We start from the raw sequence: 10,283 nt of genomic DNA, 5'->3' as shown, positions 1-10,283 counted from the left end.
TTCTATTTACCAATTTCTTTGTTCTATGTTTGTGCTTTTCTAGACCCCAATTTCTGTGTTCATGCAAGTGACTGATTGAATGAATCCTCACTTATCAGTATCTGCAATTTGGCAGTATGCCCAGACCTTGTTTTGAGAACGAATATATATATATATATATCTCGGTTTCAAGGTCTCAGCTTAGAGAGATATAGCCGTATATAAGACAACTGCTGGGACTATCCCAGCATAGCTCCTAACAGACATTCACTATGGTGCATTAAGTTTGTTGGAACCTCTCCAGCATGCTGACAATATTAGCTAGCTTTTGTGACACAGGGACTATGGTGGTCTGATTGAATCATGATTTAAGATTGACTTTGAGTGCTCCTGCATAAGAGTTTCCACGAGATAACCTTTTCAAGAAAGCACAAAGCCCTTTGCTCTTTCATTGTATTAATTCATTTACTTCTAATACATATTTATATGTCACGCCCTGGTCTTAGTATTTTGTGTTTTCTTTATTATTTTGGTCAGGCCAGGGTGTGACATGGGTTTATTATGTGGTGTGTTTAGTCTTGTTTTTTTTGTAGGTATTGGGATTGTGGTATAGTGGGGTTTTCTAGAAAGTCTATGGTTGCCTGAAGTGGTTCTCAATCAGAGGCAGGTGTTTATCGTTGTCTCTGATTGGGAACCATATTTAGGCAGCCATATTGTTTGAGTGTTTCGTGGGTGATTGTTCCTGTCTCTGTGTTAGTTTGCACCAGATTAGGCTGTTTAGGTTTCCGTGTTAAGTTTTTGTATTGTTCTTATTCATTAAACATGAATCTAAATAACCACGCTGCATTTTGGTCCTCCTCTCCTTCACCGCAAGAAAACCGTAACAGATATTGGCTTTCAAAAATAAAATAAAAATAGGATTTAGCAATGGCATTAATATATTTTTAAAGTATACAGAAACAAATTGCATTCGAATACTTTTACTCATGAAAAATAAACAGCATGAACCTGTAACCCTTTCTTAAAATGAAAGTCTCCCTCACAAATAAAATCAAATTGTATTTGTCACATGCTTCGTAAACAACAGGTGTAGACTAACGGTGAAATGCTTACGGACCCTTCCCAACAATGCAGAGAGAAACAAAATATATAAATAATAGAAAGTAAAGTAGTGAGTACCACTTCCTCACAAATCGGCCCATACCTGGCATGACCTCAGGACCTTTTCCTCACCAACACACTTGACTGTCCTCCCTCAAGCGTATTAGCCGATCGTGCCACCACAAAAGCTAGCTAATGAGCCTACGCAAGCAGGAAACTTAATGCTGAGGAGTATGTTCCACACATCCCCATGCGTTGCACGGGCACCACACTACCACATCTCTTACCTATAGGTCGTCTCATCGTTGTCGGTGATCAGGCCACCGTACCACAAACTTAATGATGGTGTTGGAGTTGTGGGCTCCCACGCACGGCCCTTGTGTTGAGGGTCAGCGTGGAGTATGTGTTGTTGCCTATCCTCACCACCTGGGAAGGCCCGTCAGGAAGTCCAGGATCCAGTTGCAGAGGGAGGTGTTCAGTGCAAGGGTCCTTAGTTTAGTGATGAGCTTGGAGGGCACTATGGCGTCTTAAATTTGATAGATTATTTACGTTTTAAAATACCTAAAGTTGAATTAGGAAAGTTGTTTGAAATGTTTGGACCAAGTTTACAGTGGCGGCAATGGGGGTGAAGGGATCCCTAAGAGGTTTTTTAACCTTTTCACGCTTGAATCCCAAATGTCACTACTGAGCCGGACAAACTTCTCTTCGATGAGAGCCTAAGCACTTCCCTAGTGTTTCTCCAGATCAAGAATGCAGACAATGGTGCATCTCCAGTCAGAACAGAACTTCAGAACTTGCATGAACTTTTCCCCCCTTTGCACATTTTCTGGCTGGTGCCCACATTGCCTTCATTGTTTTTTCCTTACTAATACTACTTTTGGACATGTTTTTCGTTCCTATAGTTTCTGTATATCATGTTGTCGTTTCTACTGTAGCACATGAGATGTAGCTATGTATGGAGCTCGCTCTCTCTCTCCTCAGCCACAGACATGGTAACCACCTGTAATGCCATAATACTGCCAGATAAACCATCAACATTGTGTAGAGATCATACGTACTTCTTCCTTAGACCTAGTAACCATTTCCTTAAACGGCTGGAATAACTGTCGAATGGAAACAATTGGTGGAATATAGGTGAATACAATATGTTGAGACACAGCACATGTGGCAACACTGAAAAATACACATTAATTTAGGCTTACAAGTGCCTAGAGAAGGTTACACCCCCTTGGAAGTGAGATTAAAATGGATTTGATTGAAATGTTTTGTCAATGATCTAAACAAAAACGTAATGTCAAAGTGAAAGAATGAAAAACATTTCTTTAAGAAATCCACCCCCAGAAATAAAAAGCATGAAACTCCTGTCAATTTGGTGAAAGCCTCTGTTCTATCAGTGGGTAAAATAACAAATGTCCCCATTATTTAACTCCTAAGTGGTCCGTCTGTGAAAGTCATGAAATTGTGTAGCACGTCATAGCTACAGTTGAAGTCAAAAGTTTACATAGACAAATTTCTTGTTAACAAACTATAGTTTTGGCAAGTCGGTTAGGACATCTACTTTGTGCATGACACAAGTAATTTTTCCAACAATTGTTTACTGATCGATTATTTAACTTATAATTCACAGTATCACAATTCCAGTGGGTCAGAAGATTACATACAGTAAGTTGACTGTGCCTTTAAACAGCTTGGAAAATTCCAGAAAATTATGTCATGGCTTTAGAAGCTTCTGATAGACTAATTGACATAATTTGAGTCAATTGGAGGTGTACCTCTGGATGTATTTCAAGGCCTACCTTCAAACTCCGTGCCTCTTTGCTTGACATCATGGGAATAAATCAGCCAAGACCTCAGAAAAAATGTAGACCTCCACAAGTCTGGTTCATCCTTGGGAGCAATTTCCAAATACCTGAAGGTACCACGTTCATCTGTACAAACAATTGTACGCAAGTATAAACCCCATGGGACCACACAGCCGTCATACCACTCAGGAAGGAGACGGGTTCTGTCTCCTAGAGTGAGCTGTGTGCGCAATTATGAAGGTACTTTCCCGAAATGGATGACACAAACAACTGGATTCGTTATGCCTTTAATGCCCTTCCTGTCTTATCCGGTGTCCTGTGTGAATTTAAGTATGCTCTCTCTAATTCTCTCTTTCTCTCTTTCTTTCTCTCTCTCTGAGGACCTGAGCCCTAGGACCATGCCTCAGGACTACCTGGCATGACTCCTTGCTGTCCCCAGTCCACCTGGCCGTGCTGCTGCTCCAGTTTCAACTGTTCTGCCTGTGATTATTATTATTTGACCATGCTGGTCATTTATGAACGTTTGAATATCTTGGCCATGTTCTGTTATAATCTCCACCCGGCACAGCCATAAGAGGACTGGCCACCCCTCATAGCCTGGTTCCTCTCTAGGTTTCTTCCTAGGTTTTGGCCTTTCTAGGGAGTTTTTCCTAGCCACCGTGCTTCTACACCTGCATTGCTTGCTGTTTGGGGTTTTAGGCTGGGTTTCTGTAAAGCACTTTGAGATATCAGCTGATATAAATACATTTGATTTGACATTTGATTAGTACCTTGAGCGTGGCTGAGGTGCACCCGTGACCGGCTCAGATACCGGATTGCACAGCAGAGAAGGTTCGGTGGGATTCGAAATGGTCGGTGATCTGTTTATTAACTTGGCTTTTGAAGACTTTAGATAGGCAGGGCAGGATGGATATAGGTCTGTAACAGTTTGGGTCTAGGGTGTCACCCCCTTTGAAGAGGGGGATGACCGCGGCAGCTTTCCAATCTTTAGGGATCTCGGACGATACGAAAGAGAGGTTGAACAGGCTGGTAATAGGGGTTGCAACAATGGCAGTGGATAGTTTTATAAAGACAGGGTCCAGATTGTCTAGCCCAGCTGATTTGTACGGGTCCAGGTTTTGCAGCTCTTTCAGAACATCTGCTGTCTGGAATTGGGTGAAGGAGAAGCTGGGGAGGCTTGGGCGAGTATCTGCGGGAGGGGGGACGGGAGCTATTGGCCGGGGTTGGAGTAACCAGGAGGAAGGCATGGCCAGCCGTTGGGAAATGCTTATTGAAACTTTCGATTATCATGGATTTATCAGTGGTGACCGTGTTACCTAGCCTCAGTGCATTGGGCAGCTGGGAGGAGGTGCTCTTGTTCTCCATGGACTTTACAGTGTCCCAAAACTTTTTGGAGTTAGAGCTAAAGGATGTGAATTTCTGCTTGAAAAAGCTAGCCTTTGCTTTCCTAACTGTGTATATTGATTCCTAACTTCCCTGAAAAGTTGCATATCACAGAGACTGTTTGATGCTAATGCAATACGCCACAGGATGTTTTTGTGCTGGTAAAGGGCAGTCAGGTCTGGAGTTAACCAATGGCTATATCTGTTCCTAGTTCAACATTTTTTGAACGGGGCATGCTCATTTAAGATGGTGAGGAAAGCACTTTTTAAGAATAACCAGGCATCCTCTACTGACGGAATGAGGTCAATATCCTTCCAGGATACCCGGGCCAGGTCGATTATAAAGGCTTGCTCGCTGAAGTGTTTTAGGGAGCGTTTGACAGTGATGAGGGGTGGTCGCTTGACCACAGACCCATTACGGATGCAGGCAATGAGGCAGTGATCGCTGAGATCCTGGTTGAAGACCGCAGAGGTGTGTTTGGAGGGCAGGTTGGTTAGGATGATATCTATGAGGGTGCCTGTGTTTACGGATTTGTGGTTGTACCTGGTAGGTTCATTGATAATTTGTGTGAGATTTAGGGCATCTAGCTTAGATCGTAGGATGGCCGGGGTGATAAGCACGTCCCAGTTTAGGTCACCTAACAGTACAAGCTCTGACGATAGATGGGGGGCAATCAATTCAAATATGGTGTCCAGGGCACAACTGGGGGCAGAAGGTGGTCTATAGCAAGCGTCAATGGTGAGAGACTTGTTTCTGGATAGCCTGAAGAGTTCTGTCATACTATCTCTGCTCCGTCCCCTTTGGCAGTTCTATCTTGTCGGAAAATGTTATATGGATGGAAATTTCAGGGTTTTTGGTGGCCTCCTAAGCCAGGATTCAGACACGGCTAGGACATCTGGGTTGGCAGAGTGTGCTAAAGCAGTGAATAAAACAAGGCTTCTAATGTTAACAAGCATGAAACTAAGGCTTTCATGGTTACAGAAGTCAAAAAATGAGAGCACCTGGGGAATGGGAGTGGAGCTAGGCACTGCAGGGCCTGGATTAACCTCTACATCACCAGAGGAACAGAGGAGGAGTAGGATAGGGGTACGGCTAAAGGCTATAAGAACTGGTCGTCTGGTGCGTTCGGAACAGAATTTTGGATGAAAAGCGTGCCCAAAATAAACTGCCTGCTACTCAGGCCAAGAAGCTAGGATATGCATACAATTAGTATACAGTGGGGCAAAAAAGTATTTAGTCAACCACCAATTGTGCAAGTTCTCCCACTGAAAAAGATGAGAGAGGCCTGTAATTTTCATCATAGGTACACTTCAACTACGACAGATAAAATGAGAAGAAAAAATCCAGAAAAACACATTGTAGGATTTTTTATGAATTTATTTGCAAATTATGGTGGAAAATAAGTATTTGGTCAATAACAAAAGTTTATCTCAATACTTTGTTATATACCCTTTTTTGTCAATGACAGAGGTCAAACGTTTTCTGTAAGTGTTCACAAGGTTTTCACACACTGTTGCTGGTATTTTGGCCCATTCCTCCATGCAGACCTCCTCTAGAGCAGTGATGTTTTGGGGCTGTTGCTGGGCAATACGGACTTTCAACTCCCTCCAAAGATTTTCTATGGGGCTGAGATCTGGAGACTGGCTAGGCCACTCTAGGACCTTGAAATGCTTCTTACGAAGCCACTCCTTCCTTGCCCGGGCGGTGTGTTTGGGATCATTGTCATGCTGAAAGACCCAGCCACGTTTCATCTTCAATGCCCTTGCTGATGGAAGGAGGTTTTCCCTCAAAATCTCACGATACATGGCCCCATTCATTCTTTCCTTTACACGGATCAGTCGTCCTGGTCCCTTTGCAGAAAAACAGCCCCAAAGCATGATGTTTCCACCCCCATGCTTCACAGTAGGTATGGTTCTTTGGATGCAACTCAGCATTCTTTGTCCTCCAAACACGACGAGTTGAGATTTTACCAAAAAGTTCTATTTTGGTTTCATATGACCATATGACATTCTCCCAATCTTCTTCTGGATCATCCAAATGCTCTCTAGCAAACTTCAGACGGGCCTGGACATGTACTGGCTTAAGCAGGGGGACACGTCTGGCACTGCAGGATTTGAGTCCCTGGCGGCGTAGTGTGTTACTGATGGTAGGCTTTGTTACTTTGGTCCCAGCTCTCTGCAGGTCATTCACTAGGTCCCCCTGTGTGGTTCTGGGACTTTTGCTCACCATTCTTGTGATCATTTTGACCCCACGGGGTGAGATCTTGCGTGGAGCCCCAGATCGAGGGAGATTATCAGTAGTCTTGTATGTCTTCCATTTCCTAATAATTACTCCCACAGTTGATTTCTTCAAACCAAGCTGCTTACCTATTGCAGATTCAGTCTTCCCAGCCTGGTGCAGGTCTACAATTCTGTTTCTGGTGTCCTTTGACAGCTCTTTGGTCTTGGCCATAGTGGAGTTTGGAGTGTGACTGTTTGAGGTTGTGGACAGGTGTCTTTTATACTGATAACAAGTTCAAACAGGTGCCATTAATACAGGTAACGAGTGGAGGACAGAGGAGCCTCTTAAAGAAGAAGTTACAGGTCTGTGAGAGCCAGAAATCTTGCTTGTTTGTAGGTGACCGAATACTTATTTTCCACCATAATTTGCAAATAAATTCATAAAAAATCCTACAATGTGATTTTCTGGATTTTTTTTCTCATTTTGTCTGTCATAGTTGAAGTGTACCTATGATGAAAATTACAGACCTCTCATCCTTTTTAAGTGGGATAACTTGCACAATTGGTGGCTGACTGAATACTTTTTTTTGCCCCACTGTATGTGGATAGACAACACTCTAAAGGTTCCAAAACTGTTAAAATAATGTTTGTGAGTAAAACAGAACTGATATGGCAGGTGAAAACTTAAGGAAAATCCATCCAGGAAGTACTATTATTTTGAAAGGCTGTTTTTCCATTGAAAGCCGATCCACCATACAAAGACTTAGGACCCAGTTCTCTATGGCTTCTTCTACATGTGGCCAGTCTTTAGGCATTGTTTCAGGCTTTTATTCAGAAAAATTAGAGAGATACAGCACTTTCTATAAGAGGACAGATGAAATTTCCAGCCATGAGCCCAGCGCGTGATCGGGAGCGAGCATTTTTTTTTTACCTTCTCTATTGACGAAGCTTTTGTACGGTTGAAATATTATTGATTATTTATGACACAAACAACCTGAGGATTGATTTTAAACATCGTTTGAAATGTACTTTTTAAAACTTTTCGTCTGGATGTTGTGAGTGCACATTGTGCGCATTTAGGTTTTTGGACATAAAGTGGGACATTATCGAACAAAACAAAACAAACATTTATTGTCTACCATGGAGACCTGGGAGTGCCACCAGATGAAGATCATCAAAGGTAAGTGATTCATTTTAACGCCATTTCTGACTTTTGTGACACCTCTCCTTGGTTGGAAAATGGCTGTATGGTTTTCTGTGGCTAGGCATTGACCTAACAGAATCGCATGGTGTGCTTTTGACATAAAGCCTTTTTGAAATCTGACACAGAGGTTTCATTAAGGAGTAGTTGATCTTTAATCGTATGCTAAACACTTGTATCTTTCATCAATGTTTATGATGAGTATTTCTGTAATTTGATGTGGCTCTCTACACTTTCACCGGGTGTTTGTTTGAGAAAATGATTACACACCTTAAGGGAACATTTTGACATTCACCATATGGTTAGTGAGAAAGTCCACATTGTAAATGTACGGTCCCTTACTAGACGTCCGACAACTTTTCAAAAATTTGTGGACGGCGTCGAGCCGTGCAGCAGGGCCGGATCTTCCAGGAAGTCATCAAACTCTCTCTCTCGGACATTCGGTATCTGTTTTATAAAATGTTCACATTTTGGTCATTTTTCCGTTCTCCCGGTAAATCCCACAAGAGGGCGAATGGAATCATATTGCAAATGTACAAAACATCCCCAATCACGACGTGGCCTTATCTCCTAAACGGAAAAGATTTTGAAGACGAAACTTGGTGAGCATTAGTTTGGCATAATGGGAAGTTGACCCTGAACAAGATGGCGTCTAGGCCTCAACGGTTTTTGAATTATGGCCATTTTTCTAGGATTAAAGGTCAAAAATTAAAATAGAGCAATAATTTTTCCGCTTCACGTCAAAGTAAATGAACCTACGGTGTCAATAAAAAAAGAACCAGCCATTTATCTATCGTCATTTAAGAGAAATCGTACAATGTCAAATTGGTGATGTTTTTTTAAGTTACAGATCCAGTTGCAGCGTGTTCATATGAATCTTTTTAAAGTGTGCTTTGGAGCTCTGCGAGATTTCTGCAATTTTCTGCATTTTTCTGAAATAACACACACTCACTAAACCCTCCGTAAATAAGTCAGTTCTTAACGTAAAGACTTAAAACTCAAAATGCTATAAGTGCCTACCCCAAGGAGGATATTGGTTAACTTTCAGCTTCCTGTGTAAACCGGAAGTGCCTTAAATTGGTGTCATAGGGGCTGTTTCGAGGGGTTAAAAAAGTCAGATTTTCCAAAACTTCATATGTGTTATTAGGCAACCCTCATGAACTGTAAATCAGTCATTTCTCACGTAAAATTTCAAAGAAAAACTCACACACACACACACAGCTTGGACAGAGGGACATAGTGTGGTGCGTAGAGACAGACAGTGCCTGCAATAGTTACCTTTGTTTGAACAATTAAAGAACCGTCACACCTAGAGTTCTGAAACTTTAGAAGCCTGTTCTAGAGCTCAGGTTGGTAGTGTGTGGTGAGTTATGTGGCTCTAGAAGGTTCTCGGACCGAGAAACAGCCTCATACATTTGCAATGACTTCAATTCATTTTGACCATTACGAAAATGACGATGTTTAGAAAAGTCCCAGAGTCGCAGGACTAGATGCATTGAAACTGGCTCGGCCCATAGAGACGGACTCCAACGTTTCTATCCGATAGCTCATTCAAGGACTCCGTAGCAAGGCATGGAAAAAAGTGGATTTTCAGCACCAATTAAGGTCTTGCTCGGGCACCGAATGACCTATTGAGCCGATACTTGGGATTCGGGGTCGCCTCAGCTAGGCCTACACATAATGTCAGAACTGGACCCACAGCTAGAACGTAACTACATGTTTTACATTTTTATTATGGTTTGAACAGAAGGCTCTGTGAATTTTGGGCCTGCTCTGAAATATGTGATAGTTGGCTTCTAAACGTGTTGGAAAAAGTGGGTGTGGTGTCAGTTTGTATCAGTTTGGTGTCAGAATGACATCTAATTGACTGATGGACGGTGGACTTTTGTCCATTTGCAATATGTTTAAACAGTGAAGTACCATCACCAAAATGACATTCTGAAATCAACACCAATGAGCGATGGAGAGGAACCAGAAACACTGCCTGGCCAGTCAATTTCGCATTCCTGCAGTATTTTTGAGCATGACAAATTCGTGATGGTAAATGCCCATTGAAACATATTGCAAATGCACAGCGCATTTGCAATATGATTCAACAGTGAAAAACATCACCAAATGGACATGATGAAATCAACACAACGAGTGATGGAGAGGAACCACTATCACTGCCCGGCCATCCCGAGTTCATCAGGCAAGTCAATTGAGCATTTCTGCAGTATTTTTGAGCATGTCAAATTCTTGATGGTACATGGCAAATGGACATGAATCCTGATTTGGCACTTTCAAATCTTTCATATTGCATTTGGTCATTTCTTATGGCATTTGGCCAAAAAAAGTGACTTTTGACTTCCTATGAAATCATTTTGCAATTGGACAAAACATATGTCTTATGCAGAGCTAAGAGTCTGAGTTCAGTCCAACTACACATACCTCACACAGCACCTGTGACAGTAGGTCTTGCTATATGTATTTTTCTGCTGTTAAAATGAGGACTCAGTACCCTATAGACCTATGGATGATTTATCCATTGTCCATTATACTGTAGGATAGTTGTTGATATATAAAGATAACCTATTAAAACATGAATTATATCTGATA

Source organism: Oncorhynchus kisutch, linkage group LG15 (genome assembly GCF_002021735.2).
Source record: "Oncorhynchus kisutch isolate 150728-3 linkage group LG15, Okis_V2, whole genome shotgun sequence".
Taxonomy (NCBI): domain Eukaryota; kingdom Metazoa; phylum Chordata; class Actinopteri; order Salmoniformes; family Salmonidae; genus Oncorhynchus; species Oncorhynchus kisutch.
This window is presented reverse-complemented; position numbering follows the sequence as displayed.